We start from the raw sequence: 21,398 nt of genomic DNA on the forward strand, positions 1-21,398 counted from the left end.
TCACAGGGACTTCTCTCCAAGCCTCAGCTCCCCTCCTATTTGGCCCCAGCATCGGGCTTTGGGATTCTCTCTGGGTTTGAGGATTGTCCCTGTAGTCAGGGAATGGCTGGGCGGCCACACTTTCCCAGCAGACATCTGCCCTCTGGGTGGGGAGGGCGGAAGGAAAACACCAGACAGAGGCAGGGCTGGGGCTGGGCGGGTGCTCTGCCCCCTCCCTCTGCTCCCATTTCCTCCCCCACTCCACTGGGCTTCCCACCCTGCAAACCCCTGGCACGTCCAGAAAGCAGAAAACAAGTGCTCGGGGAGGGCGTTCTTCTGGGTGAAGAAGGGCAGCCAGTCACTTGCCTTTCAGAGACGCAGAAGCCTGGACAGCATGACCACCTGACCTGCGAGTGACTGTGTGTGTGTGTGTGTGCGCGCGCGCGTGTGTAAAAGAGGGGTGTGTGTGTGTGTGTGTGTAAAAGGGGTGTGTGTATGTGTGTGTAAAAGAGGTGTGTGCGTGTGTAAAAGGGGTGTGCGTGTGTGTGTAAAAGAGGGGTGTGTGTGTGTGTGTGTGTGTGTGTGTGTGTATTCCCATCCCTGGTCAAGGAAACCTTAGCTGTCACGTGGCCGCTTTCTCTCCCTGTTTGCCTAAGTAAGGAGTTCAGGTCAGCTGCAGCCAGGAGGCTGTGACACAGAGCCCAAGAGAAGGGCCACATTGGTGTAGGCGGTGGCAGCAAGGATTGCTATGGGCATCAGGGAGCCCTGAGCTGCGTCTCAGAGCTCTTGGGCCTCAAAATCTGGAATGGGGAGCCCTGGGTTAGGGGATGGCCTGCTCAGATCCTCTGCTCTCCCTGGACCTCTGACCTCTCCGCCTCCACCAACTTGTCAAGAAAAGACACAGAGCTTGATAACAGAGAATGCTCCCAGCCCTAAATGGAGAGGGTGGGCACCTTCTGACCAGGGGGAGCCCAGAAAGGCAGGGTCCTTGCCAGAGAAAGGGGCACGCATGGGTACAACCGTCATGCATATGGCCCCTAGAGTGTGCTTTAGAGCCCCAGCCTCCGTGGCAGGAGTGTGGATGCCAGGCCTCCCTCATGCATCCATCAGGCCACTGAATTATCAGCACTTACTGTGTGCCAGTACCTGGGCTGGGCAGGGGTAGGGGCCATCAGAACACAGACCTTCTGGAACCTTCACCAACCCTCACCTCTGTGACGTATTTTCTTCCTATTGAATGGGCAGGATCTCCTTTCATTGCAAAACCCCTATGATCTAGTTATGGGCTGGCCATTTCCCACCCCACTGCCATTCCAGGAGGATGCAACCCCTCCATTGGTGCAGGGCTCAGGAAGAGCAGTGAGAGGCACCACTGAGTCTCTCATGGACCAAGCAGGTGTTTCTAACCAGGGAGAGTGTCCCCTTCCTCTAGGGAGGTGGGACCCAGAGCCTGGGCTTCCAGAGCAAATGTGTGCGTGTGGGCAGAGCACTGCAGCCCTGGGCTCAGACATTTGGGGGCTTCTCAGAGCCCAAGTGGGCCGAAGAGCACCAGGGGAAGTGGCAGCTGCAGGGTGGAGCCTCCCTGGGCCTTCATCGAGGTCTGTCCGCCTGCTTACTGTGTCTTACATAGATGACACTGTCCCCAGGGGCCGGGAGGAGGAGGGCTTTGGTAGCTTTTTAGGGCTTCTAAGAGCCCACCTGCATTCATGTGTCTGTTTGTCCCCCCTCCTCCCTGCTGCTTCCCTGTTTCCTTCCTTTGACAAACATTTTCTGGAAGCCAAGTCCGTACTCAGCCCGTGTTCCACAAAAGACGCATCCCTCACCCTGCATGATCACTGCTGAACTATCCAGCAACATTCCAGGGTGGGGCCAGGGCCAGGCCCAGGTGAGGCCGAAGAGAGAGCTGGCTCTTGGCTAGGGGGCAGGGCATGGTTGACAGCAGAGCCCACCAGGTGCCTGAGACAAGGGGGTGTAGAGAGCCGGCATCAGGGCCACACAGAGCATCATCAGCCCTTGTCTCTGTTGTGATGGGATCTAGGGTATTCAACCTGGAAGAGTCCCACAGGCTCATGTGATCAGACTGTTCTGGAAACGCCTGTCCAGAAAAGGGGGGGAGCTGAGTGGCCAGGGCTGAGAGTGATGCAGGCCCACCATCCTTCCACTTCCCAGAATACTGTCCAGGCCTGTATGTCCCCAGCCTCAGCTTTTGTATCCCTGGGGTCATGGGGCTTACTACTGCCATTCTGTAGCTCCTCCTGGGACACAGGGTCCTGGCCTCCCTGCAGGCTGACGCTGACTCCTGTCTTCCTGCTTGTCTTAGGGCCACAGACTTCAGGCCTTTGGCAGTCTCCGACTGAGTCCCTCCCGGCCTTTCCTCCCTGCAGGCAGAGCATCAGGCTGGGCCTGCACATGGCCCCACCAGGGCCTGTTGGATTGGGGTAATCTGGACAAGTCATTAGCGGCTGCTCTGGCAGCCAGGGTGTGGCTAAAGTCAGTTCCTGCCTAAGCTGGGCTGACCCACCTTCTCACCACTCAGGAGCTCCCAGGGCCAGGAGGGAGTGCTGTGGGTTTGCCTTCATGGGGAGGCCGTTGGGCTGCCTTTGGTACAGGCAGGAGACCTGGATCCCCGCTCTGTCCCTGTCCCTGGGGTAATCTCGAGCAAGGCCGGGTCCCAGGCAGGCCCACACCCCCTCCCATCTGTGTTCTTCCCCAGCACTAAGCCGAGAGGCTTTTGTCCCTGGTGGGCCCTCGGCCAGCTGGAAGAGTCCTCCTCGCTCTGTGGCCTATTTGCTTTCTGAGTTGCCTGTTGGCCGAGCAGCCTTGGTAGAGACCTGGGGGGCAGCTGCCTTCCAGAGCCTGTGCCCTGGGAGAGGCTGTGTGTGAATGGGCAGAAGAGGGGTCTGGAGGGGGCTGAGGGCCTCTCTTCAGATCTCTGCCTTCACTGGATCAGACTGCCAACTGCTGCTCTCCTGCCATAGCCCCAGCCTGTGGACAGGTGAGCCTCCAGTTCCTGAGGCCACAAGGAATGGGCTGGGTTCACCTCGAGGCCGTGGGTAGCCCTGCGGCCTCTGGACCATGCTGCCCTCCCCCCCACACTCCTCCAGACACTTCAAGGGTCCAAGCATACCAAGCTGGGGTGGGCGAAGGGGTCTTTCTCTGGGCGCTGTGCCTTTGGTTGGTGTCACGTTGTCCTCATGTGGGGCTGTGTGGCCCCGTGGGGTGGCACACCTTCTGCAGGACCCCAGCCTCCAGGAAGTTCTGCATTCGAAGCCTGAACTTGGCCTTGCTTTGCCTTTCCTCTCATCCTGGTCTCTTGGGCATGACTTCTCCCAGGGGACACTGCCATCTGCAGTTGGAAAGGCAGGGGTTCCATCAGGGGCCCCTGCTTGGCTTTGTCTGAAGTGTGCCCTCCTGGGAGGAAAACCCAGCGGTACTATGGTCGAGGCCTCACACTGGAAAATGAATGGTGGGAGGCCTAGAGATAAGAGGCCACAGGCCACTCAGCAGGTCAGGCTGGCCTGCCTACTCCAGCCCCCAGAAAATGCTGGTGCTTCTGAGAAGGCTTCCTCAGCCCTTTCCTCTCCCCTGGGCTGGGTGGGGCCGGTGGGACAGGAAGCCAGGGCGGGCCTGGAGGATGGGGCTCAGGGTGGCCTGGGCCTGAGCCAGGGATGAGGCGAAACCCAACCCTGGCCTGGCCCCGGGCTGCAGCAGGTCACTGGGCCTCGGCAAGTGGCCACCCGCCCACCCAACAGGAAGCCCTGCTCAGACACCACCTTTGCCCCACCCCGTATTCTCTACAGCTGGCACTTCTCCTATTTCCCGTGGGAGTTGCTGCCAGGAATCGTGCCCTCTTGAGAAAGGAAGCCTGACCTCAGGCCGTCCTGCCTCTGGCTGCTCTGACCACCTCCCTGGGCCTCCCCATGGTGGCAGCTCTGGGCCCACGCCCATCCTACACCCTCACACATGCTGATGACTTAACCCCTCCCAGACACAGCCTGGGACCCTTGGGGACCTGGCAGGAGAAACCTCACAGTGGGGCTAGGCCTGGGAGCCAGGAGGCCTGGGCTCTTGGTCTGGGATCTTCCACCAGCCTGCTGGCGCACCTGGGCAAGTCACTCACCCACTCTGGGTCTCATCTGCAGAAAAACGGGGAGAGGCAGACGCTCTGCCCAGTGATGAGCATTCCAGGGGATAAAGGGTTTGGGGGTGGGTTGAATGTATGCCCTGTGAAGGCAGCCAGGCTTGGGGGTGACAACACATAACCTCCCCATACACCCCTGCCTGCCTGGAAAGGAGCCCTTTCTTCTCCCATCTCCCAGGAGCCGGGCGATGGAGCATGTCTGGGTCTCAGCTCTGTTCAGGGAGCTGGACCAGGTGAGTGGGCCTGTGGGTCAGAAGCAGGGAGAGGGCTGTGCTGAGGGGCAGGCTCTCCCACCACTGTCCCAACCCCATCCTCCTTCTCCCTTCTGGTAGGTGCTCTCTGGCCTATGACCCACCTCCCCAAGCAAGCCCAAGCCCACCTCGGTATGAGCAGGGGTAGCAGCTTAAGGGATCAACCGTGTCTTAAAGAGGGCCAAGCAGTAGGTTAGGGAACCATGGGGAAGGACCCAAGTCATCGTGATATTGGATGGGTTAAGACAGACCCAGGAGCCACCTCGAGCTCCTGGGCAAGCTGAAAGCTTGTCTGCAGCAGGGAAGACCAGGCACCTGAGCAGCTAAGCCCCTGCTGTGAGGGGGCTACAGCTCAGACTCTGGTGGCCTTGGACACGTTGCCTCTCTGAGCCTCAGTGTCTGCATCTGGTGAGTGGAGACCTTTCAGAGCCTTGGGGGGCTATGAGAAGTCCTTAAGATTTGGGAACACAGTGCTGGGCCCCCTGTGGCCCTTCCCTTTGAATCAGTCTTTTCCCCGTGAGGGAAGTGTTACAGGTCAGGGTTAGGGCTAGACCTCGTAAAGCAATAGGGAGCCAATGAGAGTTCTTAGAGGAGTAGTGAGTTCATGGGGAGAGGGGCTGGCAGCAGAGAAGCCTGGCACACTCATCCAGTTTTGGGGCCCTGATTCAAGAGGAGTCACGGGGCAAAGAAAGTTGGCCCAAGTGGGTGTCAGCACCAGCTGGGCTTGGGAAGTCTCAGTTTTCCTCCTGTAGCTGGTTGCCTGTCCGCAGGGCTGGGGAGTCGTGCTGCTTGGAGCCAGTATTGAGGCTGGCACCACCACCCCTCCTTTTTCCTCCAGTGCCCCTGAGTCCCAACGGCGTGGGGTTGTCTGGGTTTCCCACTCAGCCCTGGGTGCGCCCCACTGCTTCTCCCTCCCTCCCTCCCTCCCTCCCTCCCTCCACGGCTTTCTAGTTCTGAATGGGAGTGAACTCTGGAGGCTGCAGTGGGCTTTGGGGTGGGAGGCAGGGTGGGGGCATTGGCGGTGGGTGGAGTCACGGGCTGGGTGGCCATGAGTCAGGAATTGCTGGGCCTGTGTGTCATCTGGCTGCGTGCTGTGCTGGCTCCCCCCGCCTGTCTGCCTCATACCGCCTGCCGCCATCTGGGCCCCCTGGGCTGCTCCACCAGGTGATGGTGCTCTGATCTGTTTCTTTCTTTTCTATTTTTAAATTTTTTTTGTGAGACAGAGTCTCCATCTATTGCCCAGGCTGGAGTGCAGAGGCGCGATCTTGGTTCACTGCGACCTCCGTCTCTCGGGTTCAAGCGATTCTCTTGCCTCAGGCACATACCACCACACCCAGCTAATTTTTGTATTTTTAGTAGAGACGGGGTTTCATCATGTTGATCAGGCTGGTCTCGAACTCTTGACCTTGTGATCCGCCTGCCTCGGCCTCCCAAAATGCTGGGACTACAGGCATGAGCCACCATGCCTAGCCCACTCTGATATGTTTCCTAAGAGTTTAAAACCTAGGATGGAGAACTCAGACCTGACTCTAGGTCCCAGACTCCCCCAACACCAAAGGTGACCTTGGCCGCGTCCCCTTCCTCTCTGGGCCAGTTTCCCCCATTGAAAAGTGGATATTAGGCTGGCCAAGGGCTTTCAGCCATGGCCCCAGATGAGATCCAGGGCAGCTTTGAAAAATAACCCAGCCCAGTACAGTGGCGCATACCTGTAATCCCAGCATTTTGGGAGGCTGAGGCAAGAGGATCCCTTGAGCTCAGGAGTTCCAGACAGCCTGGGCAACATGGCAAAATCCCGTTTCTACAAAAATATAAAACATTAGCTGGGTGTGGTGGTGGGAGTTCACAGTCCCAGATACTTGGGGGCCTGAGGCGGGAGGATGCTCTGAGCCCAGGAGGTCGAAGCTACAGTGGGCAGAGATTATATCACTGTACTTTAGCCTGGTTGACAAAGTGAGACACTGTCTCAAAAAAAGAAAAAAAAAAAGATAACCCACCCCAGACAAGTTAAATCAGATTTCCAGGGTGGCGCCAGCGGCCAGGCTTGGAACCTCTGGTCTGGACAGCCTCTGACCAGCTGTTCTCTCCACCCTCCCCAGATCCCTAGGCAGCATGGTGGGCAGTGCATGGGTTCTGGAGCCCAGGACCTGTGCTGAGTACAGCTCTACCACTTTCTAATACTGGGCCAGTGAATTCATGCCGCTGAGCCTCTGTTTCCTCATCTGTGACATGGGCTAACACTACCCGCCTTATAAAATCTGTGCAAGTGTCAGCTGCCATGTTCTTTGATCTAAACCAGTTTCACACCACTGCTGCTTCACTGCTCATTTATTCTTCCAGCAAACATTCGAGGGTTCCTGGACCTATCAGCCTGGTCTGGGTGCTGTGGCAGCAGGAAGAGGACACTCACCATGGGGTCCAGACTTTTAGGCCTCTCTAAGGCCGCAGAGGATGAGTTCTGTCTGTTCTGAGGATTGATGGGCAGGTGAAGGGTGACTCCCCTGAGAATCTCACTGCGTTGCTAGACTGAGGGAATCCCTCTTTCTGAAAGATTGAAGGAGACCCCAGATTCAAAGGAGAAGAAAGAAGGGGCATGTCGGACTTCCCTGACAGCCTTAGCTGGGAAGCCCCTGGGGAGGCCCTGAGTGCGTTCTGGGGTGGGCCCTGGGCTATGCTCTGGGTGGATGCTGGCTCAAACAGGGCTGGCAGTGGACAGAACAGAATAAGGACCCTTCTTGCAGCCCCTGACTATGTCCATCCCATGGTCCTCCTAGCAGCCCGGGGCATTGGCAGGCATCATTCCTCCTGCTTGGCAGATAGAGAATTCAAGGGGTGAGAGGCACTTACCCAGGTCAGGGGTGAATGGCACAGGCTGGATTTGAACCCCACCTCTGTATAAACAAAATCACAGTGGGGAAAGTCGAACTTCTCTGGGAATCTGCCCTGGTGGGACTAAAACGTGATCGGCAGACCTGTCATCCCCTTTCTTCCCTGGCCTTCCGGCAGGTCCCAGCAGACCACCACTGGCTCTCTTTGCAGGAGAGAGCTAATGTTCCCATAAATAGCAGGTGCTCCTGTCTCCTGGGCTCTGAGAGCCAGAAGTTGGACCATGTACGTGTCACCCACTAAACCTTCTCCCTTTTCATGACCCATTGAAGAAACTGAGGCAGAGAGAGGTGCAGGGACTTGGCTAAGGCCATGTGGCTTGTGAGCCGGCCAGGATTTCACCCAGGCCTGGGTGATGTTAGAGCCCGTGCTGAGACCTGCCACCTCCCGCTAGCAAGAACAGGACTTTCCTTTGTCCAGCATTTGTGACTCTGGGTCTCGGCCATCGCTTGAGACTGGCCTGGCCCACGTGTGGCCGGAATCCCAGAGGGATGCCTGTTTAGGAAGTGTGACCACCAGGGGGCTGGCGCCTAGCCCAGGAAGGGGGTCATCGGGAACACTCAGTGCTGGGTGGTTTGTGTGTGCTGCCGACAGTGCCCGTGCCCTTCAGCCCTGTGACCTTCCAGTGCCAATCATGGGTGTGATGTCAGCTCATCTAATCCTTGAGCTGATGTTAGCCCCAGATTAGGTAACAGACTGGAGGGATAAGTGACTTGCTGTGGGCCACGATTGGACCTCCCTAGGTCCTCAGTTGGACCTCCAACACCAGAATGGACCTGGGTTCCATTCTGGTCCACAAACCCCCTTTGGGTTTGGGTCCCCTTTGCTGTAGGGTGGCAGGCTTGCACTCAGAGCTTCACCAGAACCTCCAGGGACTCTCCTGAGAGCCTCTGCCAGGCCCTGTGAATGCTGCAGGGCATTTAGGATTGGGGGCCTCCTAGAGGTGAGATGGGGTGCCCTCTAGGGCAGCCCTCACAAGCACGGGGCCAGGTGACAAGCACCATGCAGGGTGAGCAGAGGCAAGAGGCAAAACTCCTAAGAGAGGTCACCAGCAAGAAATTCCATTTAGATCCCTGGCATCAGGAGTGGCAAGGGCCAGGATAGGTGCCAGGGGACTTTGTCTGGTCACCCCTAGCTGGGTGTCCCTCCAGGCAAGACCCTGGTCCCTGGAAAAGGGGCAGCTGTGCCCACCCTATGGGGCCTGATGAGTGGTGGGTGTGGAAGGGAGTACCTGGCAGGGCTTTTGCACTGGGAGGATGCCGGGTGTCTCCGGCTGCTCCTGTGGAAGAGGAGGTGAGGACACTCTCCTGGAAGCAGGTGGTTCTGTGAAGCCCGGCTGTGAGGGTGCCATGAAGCCTCTCCTGAGCTGGCCTCGGACTCATCTTCCCAGAGCCCTGGGTCTTTCTGTGATATGGGGTTCAGTGCCCCCACCCTGGGCAGGACCCCAAGCCTGCATTGGCCAGCAGCCCTGAGCCAGTGATAATAGTCACGGCCCCTGTTCACAAAGCGTTTCCTGTGCACATGCATATGGGCCTAATCTTGTTACATCTTTCAGCAACGCTGTGAGAGTAGTGGCTCTTAGTATCCCCCATTTTACAGATGAGGAAACTGACCCAAGTCCTAGCCCAGCTAAATAAGTGTCAGAGCTGAGGCCTCTCTGATACATCGGAACCCAGGTGCATTGGAATCCCGAGAGGGAACCATTCTATGCTGTGCCCTCATCCCTTGATTAAAGCAGAAATGGTTCATTTGGTGACCTGGGGAGAAGGGAGCCCCATCCGTCTTCCTTGGGTGTGAGTGGCGCACCTGTCAGAGTTCAAGGCCTCGCTGGTTGCTTGGAGGTGTCAGCTGGGCCACCTGGGACAGCTTTCACCGTCCCTTTCCCAGTTCCAGGTCTGATGCAAACTCAAAAGAAAGGGAAGCCAGTCCCTGACTGGGCCTGAGTCATTTGTTTCTGAATCCTAGTTTGAATCCTAGTTGCCCTTTTTATCACTGTGCAATCTTAGCTGGGTCCTTCCCTCTCTCTGGTCTCAGTTTGTCTCTTTATACAAGTCCAGCACCAAGGGGTTAGGTTGGCAGGGGCCGGAGGCCAGGCAAGCCACACGTGTGCACCACCAGCCAGGGCACGGCTGAGGCGGGGTGGGCAGAAGTCATTCCTGGGGCCTGGGCAGTGCTGCCTAAGGGAGCTCGTCTGGCCCTGGCAGGCTTTCTGGAGGAGGCGCCACTCCTGCTTGGCCTTGAGGGCACAATAGACCAGGACTGGACAGGGAACGAAGCCTTGGTGAGGCCCCCAGGGATGTGTACATGTACCTCTGCCCCACGAATGCAGCTGTGCCCTGCTCACTGATGCCCTCTGCAGCTCTCTCTTCAGCCCAAAGCTCTTCTTCCCCAAAGCCTCTGGGCCTTTGCCTAGGGAGAGGTATCCTCCTTTCTGAAAGACTGCCCAAGGGACAGTGGCCCTGACCCCCATTTTGCTTCCAGGCCGAGCTGGGCAGGCCCACCAGCACTCTGTGCACACAGCCCTAGCTGTCCGAGTGTCTTCCCCGCTGGTGTCACAGTATGTGAGCACCCCGGGGAAGCATAAAGGCTGGGCAGGTGCTGGTCTTTGGCCTGGTCCCCACCCCTCCCACCCCGACTATTTACCTCTTCTTCTTTTCCTCCTCTGCCAGATAGCAGGCGTTGTCATCAGTTGTTTAAATAAAGAAATGAATTAGTGAAATGAGCAACTTCTAGAAGTCGGTTTATAGCCCCATTTTTTTTTTGAAACCCAGTCTCACTCTGTCACCCAGGCTGGAGTGCAATGGCATGATCTCGCCTCACTGCAACCTCTGCCTCCTGGGTTCAAGGGATTCTCCTGCCTCAGCCTCCCGAGTAGGTGGAATTACAGACACACGCTGCCACATTCGGCTAATTTTTTGTATTTTTTAGTAGAGATGGGGTTTCACTGTGTTGCCCAGGCTGGTCTCGAACTCCTGAGCCCAGGCAATCCGCCCGCCTCGGCCTCCCAAAGTGCTTGGATTACAGATGTGAGCCACCGCGCCCAGCCTATAGCCCCATTTCTAAATTTCCTCTGCGACTTGAGGAAACCAAGTCGCAGAGATGTTAGGTGGGTGGGGAGGGTGGTTTGGAGACCCCTCATTGCTCCTCCCCAGTTCCCACTCTTTGGGTCCCCACGGTGCCAGGGTGGAGCCTCAGGTGTGCATGGCATGTCCTCTGGCCCCAGGAACTTTCCCCACATGGAGGTGTCCCGAGGACCCAGCGGCAGGTGCCAGCACGACTCCCCATGATCTCGGCTCGCCAGGCCTGCACTTCTCTGGCTGGTGTTCCTGCCTTCCCGGTAGGTCAGCCCAGAGCGTCTGTCCACCCTTCCCTGGCCACTTTCGAGCTTGCCCCACGGGAGAGAGGAAGGTGAGGCAGCCGAGGGGCATGTGGCAGGGAGCGGAAAGCAGGCCCAGCAGGCAGGCTGGGTTTCCAGGGCTGGGCGTGGGAAGACAGTGCCTATTGTCTGCTGGAGGGCAGCCCGGAGCCTCCTCACAGGAGTGAAGACGACAGGATGATTGAACCATGGGTCCCTCGGGACTCTCGGGCAGCCCCCGCCCAGGACTTCCCGTGGACCCCAAACTACTAGCTTGCCAGGTCCGTCATTCGTTTCTGTTCTTTGAGGCCAACTGTAATTACTGCTCCTCGAGGAAACGATTGAGAAGATGTGCAATCCTCCCAGAGCACCACGTCCCCAGGTTCAGGTCTGCTGTGCCTGGAATGAGAGCGACCAGGTCCCTGTCCTCACGGGCCTGGAGGGTGAAGAGATAAACAGGCACCTCATTTTAATTATGCAAGTGAAAACAAACGCCAGCCTGTCTGAAGTTCTGAAGTTCAGGGAGCATGCAGATCCCTTGGAGGCGGCTCTCCGAGAAGGCAGCATGGAGGAGGTGGCCTTTGAGCATGGAAGGATGGATAGGGTTCCAAAGGACAATGACGAGATGCAGAGCTGCCCAAGGCGCCGCGTAGAGGACCACAGCTCGTGTTCTGCCGCTGTGTGCTGCATGACCTCTGCTCTCTGCTGAGCAGTTTCTTCCTCTGTAAAATGGGGCGCTACAGCTCCCTGGTGACAGGATTGTGCTGAGGATGGAGTGGTGGAGTGGGACAGTGACAGCCGTCAGGGTTATTGAGGAGGGGCCCTAGCAGGTGGGAGAATCTTCCACGTTGGAGCAGGCTGTCTCTACAGGCATAAAGGGCGTGTACTTGTGTGTGTGTGTATGTGTGTACGTGTATGTGTTTGGTTGATTGGCAGCAAGTGTGAACAGCTGAGGCCTGGTGACAGGAGCTCTGAGGTGGCATTGGTGCCACAGCACCCTGGGGCAGTGTGACCCACTCCCCTCATTGTTCATGGGGAGGTCCATGCTCCAGCCATTGTCCAGCCCTGCCAGAGCAGCCTGGAGCCTCCCCTGGTGGGTGCTTGGCCGGAGGGGCGATTTGGGGCTGCCTCATCCTTCTGGCCAGTGTGCCTTGGCCTCCACCCTGGCCCAGCCTGGGTCTGGCTCTTCTCTGTGTCTGGATTCCCACCCCCAGCTTGATGAGGTCAGGGAACAGGTATTTCAGGAATGCAGGAGGCGGGGCAGCCAGCCCCATTTGGATAATCATGGGGTAAATATTTGCCTTGCTCCTGGAGCCAGCCCTGGCCCGCCAGGGGAGGACAGGGGCCTGTCCCTGGGGTCACATAAGGGGATGTGTGTGGCGGCAGAGTTCTCCAAGGTGGGGAATCCCCTGTCACCCCGAGAGTCTGCTGGTCGCCTGACCAGCAGCCGTTTGGCACATCTGTAAAATGAGTGTGGAAGAGCTCAGGCGCCTGAGGGTCAGTGTAGCGGGAGCTGGTTCCGCTGGCCAGGCCAGGGGAGCGGTGGGTTGGACCAGATGTGGGTGGACACCCTTGTGACCACAGTTTTCATCCCCACTTGGCCGCTTACGATCTTGATCAATTACCCTTGCCCTGGCTTTAGTGGGCACCACGGGCTGAGCTCTTCCTCCACCTGCATCTGCACACTCTGTATCTTGTTAAGGTCTGACAGCTCCCAGGGCCAGGGGCATGTTTGTGCTCAGCAGGAAGCATGAGGAGCTGAGCCTGTGATGGAAGCCCTGAACTCCAGGTTGAGGGGTGCCCTGGTGTAGACCCTGCCCAGCACAGCGCCCAAGGCCATCTGCCCCCTCCCCCAGTGCCACCCGGAGCCTCCCCTGGTGAAAGCTAATGGAGGGCGGTTGGCCCCTGCTTAGAGAGGAGCTGGGAGCTTAGGGAAGCCTAGTGACTTGCTCAAGGTCACCCAGCAGGTGTTCAACCCAGCTCTACCCACTCTTGCCCTAACCTTTGAGGCCAGGCCCAGGGCTCCAGCCCCAAGTGTGGACTCCCAAGCCTTGGCAGCTGTAGAGATCAACTGGCTACTTAGCTGCAGGCCTAGAGCCAACCCTGGTCCCAGATACCACCATGTTTGGGGCACCTCTGCCCTCCAGGGATCGTGGATTGACTGACCCTGGATCTCCCTGGGTCAGACTCAACCCCAAGTCAGCTTGGCCGAGTGCCTCTACCCAACCCCATACTCAGGTCCTCCCAGGGTTCCCTGGAGAAGGTGGGGCCGGGAAGGTAGGTATGGTGGAGGGAACCCCTTTTGGTCCCAGGACAGTCCCTACCCCAAGTGTCATGTGCCTTGTCCCAGACCCAGCCTTGTCACTTTCCAGCTGGACTCCTCTGGCAGCCCTATCCTTCTCAGTGTCACATTCTGCAAAGCAGGCGTGGGTCCTGGCCTCCCCTCCCTCAGGGTTTCAGATGCACCATGAGGGGTGTTTCGGGCTCCTGTCTGCACACTGCCCTTTCTGGCCTGGCAGTGAGAAGCTGCCCGGTGGTCAGGGTCTCACACGCCCCAGGATTGAGAGTCCTGTGCTGAGGGTCCCTGGGAGAGCTATCTGGGCATTGGGGTCCCTGCCTCGTGGGGAGATTGGGTGGGCCTCCACTGGCCCTGAGGCCCAGGCTGCACCCCCTCCATGGTACCAAGGCCTTTTCAGAAAAGAGTGCTCCCCTCTAGCCCCTTGTGGTTTATCCTTCCGGTCTAAAGGGGTTACACCTTGACTCCTGCCCTCTCTTCTCCCTGAACCCCCCAGGAGGCAAGCCCACACAGGCTGTGAGCCTCGGCTAAGGCACCAGCAGGGCTGGGGTGGGTGTGCACAGCATCCTAGTTCCTGAGCCCCCCTTTCCTATCATGAGCAGTGCTCAGCGCTGTCTGGGCCTGAGACAGGGCTGATGAGTAGCTCCCAGGGCTGGGCAGGTTTCAGACTCCCAGGGTGGCTGCTGTGTAGTGGACAGAGTGTGAGGATGGGCTGCTCACTCACATCCCGGCTGTGTTCCCGTGCGTTCCTGATTGGCTGTGTGACCTCAGGAATTTATAGACCCTCTTGGCCTCCTGTGGAAGTCAGGGATGTCAGTTTCTACCCCCCAGCATTTCACTGAGGGCTAAAGGAAATGTCCAAGGCACAATCCACAATGTGGACTCAATACAGGGCGCCTCCTATTCCCCCTCTCTTTCCCAGTGGGGTGTTCCAATGCAGGCTCACAATCCCCCACCAGGGCCTGAGTTCAAATTCTAGCACCCCCACTTAACGGCTCTGTGTCCCTGGCTAGGTCCCTTGCCCTCTCTGATCTCAGTTTGCTCCTTTGCATAAGCCCAACACCAAGGGGCTGGGGTGGCTGGGGCAGTGAGGTACATATGCGTGCCGTGAGCCGAGTACGCCTGAGAGGCTGATGACCCGACACCGTTTCTCGGGGCCTGGACGATGCTCGCCAGGGAGCGAGGGCTTTCGGCTCTGGCTTCCGTCTCAGCTGCCAAGATAATTATTTTCTCTCTGTCAGCGGCTCTGCTGGCCAGCTTGCCTTTGGGAAAGGCCCAGCTGTGGGCGGTGGGGAGGCAGGAGGCCGACTCCAGTTCTGCCCCCGTCACTGCTTCACTGTGTGACCCCAGACAAGGGCAAAAGCCTCTCGTCTCTGGGCCTCAGTTTCCTCCTCAGTGAAAGGGAAGAATTGGGGTCAGTGAACCCTAAAACTATTTCCTAGGTAAGCAGAATTTGGGGGCTGCCAGAGCCAGAAGGTCAGGGTGTAGAGCTGTTTCCTCTCCCCATGGCTGGGGTGGGGACCCTGGGCCTGGCTCTGGGAGCTTGGGGTGTAGGGTTCCAGCACTCATGTAGCCCAGCACTGGCCCCTGTGAAGTCACCTAGGCATCAGCTGACATGGAGAGCCACAGTGTCTGGTGCTCGCCTGCACTGCCTTACGTAGTCTTTACAGCTCTTTGAGGGAGGTCTTCTAGTTATTTCTATATCTCCTAACAGTTGAGGAAACTGAGGCAGATAGAGGCTGAAGAAATGTGTCTAAGCCACACACTTGGTACAAGGGTGAAGCCAAGATTGGAAGCAGACCCTTGTGACTGCTGAGCCTGCTTCTCAATCACCAGGCCTGGTTGCCTCTTCTCGAGGACCTGGGCACCATTTCTCCCTGGGAGCCCCTGTCTGTGCACAGTGAAGTGGGCCCAGGCTGAGGCCCTTACCCAGCCCCTCAGCATGTGTGGAGGCCCATGCCTCACATGGCACGGGTACCCTTCCTCCTGCTGTGAGCCATGAGCCTCATTCTGAGAGGAGGAGAGCCCTGCAGCCAGGTTTCCTGGTGTTTAGAGGCAGGCACTTCGGTGCAGACAGGCACAGTGATGGTTCCCGGCCACGCATCGGGGCGCCTTCACACCGGAGCTTGAATCCAGGGTTCTGCACATCCGAGCCTCCAGCTGAGACCCCAGAGAAGCCTACCAGCCAGGCCTCGGGGTCTCATCCTCCCTCCTGTCCTCGGGCTCTGTGGGCACTGGGGGAGGGTACTGGTGGGCTGTTGAAGTGGTGGGCCAGCCGAGCCTCACCCAACAAGGATGGTCATGTGCCCACGTGCCCAGCGCCCCAGCAGGCCCTGCACTTCTGCCTGCTGCTGTCTCTGCCCTGAGCACACTTTCTCCCACCTGGACTCTGGAGCAGCCTCCCTACTGCTCTTCCACCTCCTCCTAACCCCCCAAGCCCTTCTCCCGTCATAGCCACGGGGGTTTCCCCAACTAGAACCAGAGTCGTGTCCCTCGGCTGCCCAGATGCTGCTGTGGTTCCTGCTCACCCTCTCTCTTACTGTCCCTGGCCCCTGGTCCCCACTCACACCACCCCCTCCCTTGCTCACTGCATCTGCTGCACCACGGACCCCAAGTCCTCTGCTGGGCCAGGCCCTTTTCTCCATCTTGGAGTCTTTGCATATGCTGTTCCCTCTGTCCTGTGCATCTTGGCCTGCCTCCCTCTGGCTTGTCGCTCAACTTCACTTCCCCAGGGAGGCTACCTGGGACCTTGAGTCTGTGCTGTGTGGCTCCTGGACTCATTGTTTCTGGCAAGCACCACTTTTACTTTTATATTATTTGATTCTTTGCTCTCGTCTGAGTCTCCACAAGGGCAGAGATCACTATCACATTGGCATGCTTGCTGAATGTTTGCTGAATGAATGAGTGAATGCCAAGTGCCTTTGTCATCACGTCTCCATGGATTCTCCTGGTGACCTTCAGACATATTTTGACCCCACTTTGACACATGAGGAAACTGAACTCCAGAGAGTCTGAAAGCATCTCTGTAATCACATAACTAGTAACTAGCAGGTGTTGGGGGTCAGGGGCCTGTTTATGCCAGAGCACCCATCAAGTCCCTTTGAAGACCCCCTCTGTCAAATGGGGATGGTACAGTGGCATTGGGTGGTGGCCTCATGGTCCGTGCCGGGGCCCCTGCTGTGGGTGGGCCCACTGACGTGCTACTCTCATTACAGCAGGATGGAGCTGGAGTGAGGTGGAGGGGCCGCCAGCTGCTGACCAGCGCCTGGGACACTGGTGATTTGCGGATCACTGAGGTAGGTGTGCCCCTGGGCTGGCGGGAGGTGGCTGGGTCAGGCGCAGGTGTGTCCTGATGAAGGCAGGTGCTGGCCTTAGCACGCTGCACCTTTGATGTGGGCCTCAGCCCTGATGGGCAGGAGTGGGCATGGGACACCTTTGCTGGGACCTCATCATGCCCCAGATGGGCCTCCCCTCTAACTCGCACCCAGGGACCTCTTGTCCTGGCCCTTCTCTGGAGTGGCTGCTAGGGGTGGGACTGGAGGTCTGCCCGGGGAGAGGGGCAGGTCTGGCTGCCTGGTCTTGGCACAGCAGCCCTGTCTGCAGCACTCTGAACCCTGTGGGATATGGGCAGCCCCACCAAAGGAAGCCCAGGTGAGCAGGGCCTTGTCAGCTGAAATGAGTGCAGGGCTACACACCCCTGCTGCCCACTCTCACAAACACGCTGAGGTGGACACTGGGCATGGGGTCAGACCACTGGGTTCAAATCCTGACTGGCACGTGTAGTTACTCTGTGCCTCTGTTTACCCGTCTATCAAATGGGAATGAGATGGCAGTGCCTGCCCCACTGTCATGGTAAGGGGACGGCACACCTGCACACAGCAAGGACTGGGAACGTGTCAGCTGTTTTCCTCAAAGGTGCCAGGACCCTCTTGTCTCCCCACATACCTCAGTTTCCACCATCCTGCTCCCCCTGAAGACCCACTAGTGCCAGGATGGACACGAACTAGACCCCCGGCCTGATGAGTGGGGAAGGGCCCCTTGAGAAGCAGCTGAAAACAGCAGGTCCTGAGGTTGAGCCCAGCTGTGTCGTACGCTGCAGCGTTTCTCATCATGGGGTGGCATTTCAGGGTTGGTCTCACTTGGCCCCGTGCCCGGGGCAATCCCTGTGCAATCCCTGCTTACTCGGCGACTCTCAATCTAGAGATGAGAGGCTTCACAGATACTCTCACCTGGGCCAGAGCCCTTTGTCCCAAGGCACCGTGGTGCTGGGGCAGCCCCAGAGAGGAGCGTCTTCGCCCTGGTGTAGAGGTGCCAACTAACATCCGCTGCCGCCCTCAGCATTCCTCCTGGAGCCTAGTGCTTCCAGGGGCCTAGGGCACGGCCAGGTGAGCCTCAGTCAGGCTCCAACATTGGAGAGCCAGGCTCCTTCTCCCTTCCTGCTGCAGGAAATTCCGGCTGTCAGCTGATCGGCTGTGTGACCTTAGGCCAGTCCCTTCCCTTGTGTGTGAGCCAGTTTGCTCATGTGAAAATGAGGCTGATGACACCGACACTGCTGACAGGGCTGCTGTGAGGATGCTTAGAAGCCGTAAATATGTTTAAATGTTACAGCCTCGTGAGCAACTGCTGTGTGTGTTCCAGGCGCCATGCTCCTTTAATACATCTTTCTGCCCGCAAGAATCCCATGGGGAGGTTTGTCTAATGTCTCATGTTCCAGAGGCTCAGTGTGGTTAGGAAACCCACAGAGCCCTAAGTGCTGGAATGGGGATTTGAACTGAGGTCCGTCAGGATTAACCAGCACATGAGGCCTTGGAGACCAGGGGTGGAGCCCCAGGACAAGCATGGGAGCTGCTTGGGGAAAGCCCCGCCGTTTCTGCCCTGCAGACTTTGCCCAGCCCGGCAAGCCCACTGCTCTCTGGAGCCAGAGGGTGACCCCCAAGACTGGTGGCCTGCCCTTTCCTGATGGGGCCTGCCTGCAACTTGATCAGGCTAGGGGAACCCTCTGCTAATTGTCTGGTAACCTTTGAAATTCTCCTTCACGGTGGGTTCTCTTTTCGGATGTTTTTCAAGGTAATTCATTCCTTTTCCAGAAATTGCCAGTGGCGGAGCATTAGGCAGCTGGTAATTAATCATAGGAGCAGCTTTGAGTTGATTCTTTGAAAAAAAAAAATGAGGAACAGAAAGCCTTGGTGGAAAAAGAAAAGAAAAGAAAACCACTCCAAGGCAAGGTGGTAATCAATACCTTGGTGTCCTAGAAACGGCCAGGGTTGGTGACGGTGGACGTGCAGCCTTCTCTCTTTCTTCCCAGGGCTGGCAGACTGTCTTCCCTGGGCAGACTTCCCAGGGCTGGCAGCAGCAGCGTGGGGCTCTGCTCTCGACCATTGGCTCCCTGTATGGCTTTGAGAAGTTGTTGCCTTACCCTGGACTCAGCTTTGCCACCTGTAAAATGGGTGAAGGGCAGGTGTTAAGCTGGAAAGAACATTGAGTGAACCCTCGCTCGGGACCACGTCTTAGTGCCTGACACAGAGCAGTGGCCCCATGGATGATCTGTTAGTTGGGTGACTGAGCGAATGACTCTCGTGGGTCCTAGCTAGCTATCTTGAGCGAAGGAGGTGGTACATGGCTACAGGACATTGTGACTAGAGCTGTTATAATAGTGGCAAGGTGGTGGGCTAGTTCTGTCACTTCCAATCTAATGATGAAAGGACAGTCTTGCTTGATGGACTCCAGCCAGGAGACCTCAGGCCCTCCGTGGCAACCATGCTGTGTCCTCGGCATCTTCCAGTTCAACTTTTCAAGAGTCTGAGCTATCTGGAAAGTTTATGTTAAAAAGCTGCCTCCAGGAGAGGTGGTGAGCTCCTCATCACTAAACAGTGTGCAAGCTGGGATTGGGGCTGTATGGGCCACTTGGACAGTGGGTTTTGGGGCTTGGGGGCATTGCTGAGTCTGGGAGAGAGCATGAGGCTCTCCAGGATGGTTCTCGGGAGGCTATACTGGTGGGGAGGAAGCCTGTCCCCGCCCCCCCCAGCCCCTTCCTGAAGCTCCCAGGGGAGGATTGGAAGAGGATACAGGTACTGATGTATCAGTGTCTGCTCCCCCTCCCTGGCCCCACTGCGTAGACCTCAGGGCACTGGCCCCACTTTCCATCAGGGCTGAGGGAAAGATCCACACTCCTGACATCAGGGGGTGTCCAATAGGCCGTGGGTTGGGGAGGAACAGAAAGCCCTTGTGTGGGAGGTGGGGCCCTCAGACGTAGGTCTGATACGCTGGTCTGTCTGGTGTAACCTCAGCAGCACCCATGCCCTTTCTGGAATTGGACCATGATCCTTCGGGAGAGGGCAGCAGATAGAGTGTATTCTCCAAGCCTTCCTTCCTGTGCAACCCTTCCCCTGCCTGGGTAAGCTCAGGTTGGGAGCTGGAGCTGCTTTCCTCTTACCAGCTTCTCTCGTTCTGACCCTGGTGTGGGACAGGGGTTCCTTGCCCAGAGACCCAGGATGACAGTGCACCCTAGCCTGAGTAGTGGCTCTGGGAGGCTCAGAGCTTCCAGACGGAGGGAGGGAGGAGGGCGAGTGGCTGTGTGCTTGTGTGAGTGCCTGTGTACTAGTGTGCCCTGTGTGTGTGTGTGATGGTTCAGCTTGGCATGTGAGGTTGCGTGAATATTCGTGAGTATTCAAGGGAAGGAGAGACCCCTCCCTTCCTGTGTGTTTCAAGACCTCCATGTGCACACTGGCCCCACTTTCAGACTGGCCTGGGGGGCCCTGCTGACCACAGTGGAGCCGACTGAGGGGCCCTGTGGGGGCCAAGCATTCAGGCCTGACAGCTCTGACCTGCCCGCCCACAGCTGGAGGCCCTGACAGCTCCCCGTGGTCATGGGAGGGCATGGATTTGGCGGCCATGCCTCCTGCCACAGGCTTACACCCTGAGGCCCTGGCCTGAAGTTTCTGGGTGGGCCCAGCCAGCTCCCTCCTTGTCAGCTAGGGGGGGTCCTCTGTGAGCAGCTGAGCCCAACTTGGCACAAGTCATTTTTTTACTTCTTCTGGCCTTGGCCTCTAAGCCCCAGCTCAGCTGTGTGTGTGTGTGTGTGTGTGTATGTGTGTGTGACTGTGTGAGTGTGTGTATGTGAGAGTGTGTGTGTGTGTGTGTGTGTGAGTGTGTGTGTGTGTATGTGAGTGAGAAAGTGTGTGTATGTGTGTATGTGTGTGTATATGTGAGAGTGTGTGTGTGTGTGTGTGTGTATGTGAGTGAGAGAGAGAGAGAGAATGTGTGTGTGTGTGTGTGTGTCTGGGCCATCCCTGCAGGGTGAGGCAGTGTGTAGGTCTCTGCGTGTCCGCATCCCGTCTCCCTGTGGCTGTCTGTCCACATCTCCCTGCTCTCTCTCCTGCCCAGCTTCTGTCTTCTCACACCTCCAACGCCGCCTCCTCGGCAGCTCGCCTCCCTGACTGCAGCCTATCCCAGAGTCCTTGCACCTCCTCACCCCTGCTCTCCTTCACAGCGCCATTCCTTGCCAGGCCTCCCAGCAGCACAGCTGCACCGTGTCATCCCTCCTGTCATCCTCAGGGCTCTGTACAACGCAGACCTCCCTACCTGCTGCCTTCGACTAAATCTGGCTGCAGCCACCATGCCACCCTCTCCCGCCCCGCTCTTTGGCGGGTCTGAGGCAGCCCCACATTCTCAGCTGCTGGAGGCTGCACTCCGTATGTCGCCAGGTGGTGGGGGCAGGTGCCATCCCCTCCCCATGGCCCTGCCGTGCTGGCCACCTCCTGGCTTAGTGAGTGCAGGCTGCTAGCCCACCCTGCAACTGCCCTGTACTGTCCTGGGCATGTGGGCCACTGGCCACCAGCTGGAGCAGGAGAACGAGAGGCGGCCTGTGCCCACTAACAAGGGGTGGTTGGAAACCTGGCATCTCCTCCAGCATTAATGAAATTCCTGCTATAATTAGAAGTGAGGTGTGCAGGAGCTGGCTGCCTGGTGGGAGCATTTGTATGCTCATGAATAAATAAATTGTCCCCTCCTGAGGGGAGAGGAAGCTGGAGGGGTTGGGCCCAGAGGGTCTCAGTGGCCTGTGAGGTGCAGAGGCCTCACCACTCACCTGGATGCCCTCAGGGAGCTCCCTAGGTCCCCGGCCCTGGTCAGTCAGTCTTCCTGGAAGTGCCTGCTGCGTGCCCAGCCGACTCGGCCTGGCGTTCGAAGCTGCCGCCATCTGGCCCCAGCCTCCTCTCACAGCCACATCACACGCCAGCCTTCTGCCAGCGCCCTGGGCTGCAGCGCCACCGCGCCGCCCCTGCCCCTGTTCTTCATCACGCCTTCCCACTCTGCACTCGCTCCTGAGCCTATGGGGCGCTGCGGGGCCCCACCCTCCAAAGCCTTGCTCAGGCCACACCTGCACCTCCTGGAGGCCCCGTAGCCTTCCCTGGACATGCCTCCTAAATCTAGAACCTTCCCTCAACACTCTTCATGCCCTTTAAAGTGTACGTCAGACCGCCCACCAGGCTATTT

At 57.9% G+C, this 21,398-nt stretch overlaps 1 protein-coding gene across 9 annotated transcripts in view; it reads left to right on the plus strand.

The window, feature by feature from the left end:
- The window catches only part of ZMIZ1 (zinc finger MIZ-type containing 1), a 243,388-nt gene that overhangs the window by 76,036 nt on the left and 145,954 nt on the right, over window positions 1-21,398 (plus strand). For 6 of the 9 annotated variants that reach the window (XM_032259200.1, XM_032259210.1, XM_032259205.1 and 3 more), the window contains exon 4: window positions 16,121-16,201. The exons of 1 other annotated variant lie outside the window; for it this stretch is intronic. The gene's annotated coding sequence lies outside the window, so the exon portion shown is untranslated. The remainder of the gene's footprint in view (window positions 1-16,120; window positions 16,202-21,398) is intronic. 2 more of the 9 variants (XM_032259203.1, XM_032259206.1) reach the window with 1 other exon arrangement.

The sequence above is a fragment of the Sapajus apella genome, unplaced genomic scaffold, assembly GCF_009761245.1.
Source record: "Sapajus apella isolate SASKATOON/1434 unplaced genomic scaffold, GSC_monkey_1.0 scaffold107, whole genome shotgun sequence".
Taxonomy (NCBI): Eukaryota; Metazoa; Chordata; class Mammalia; order Primates; family Cebidae; genus Sapajus; species Sapajus apella.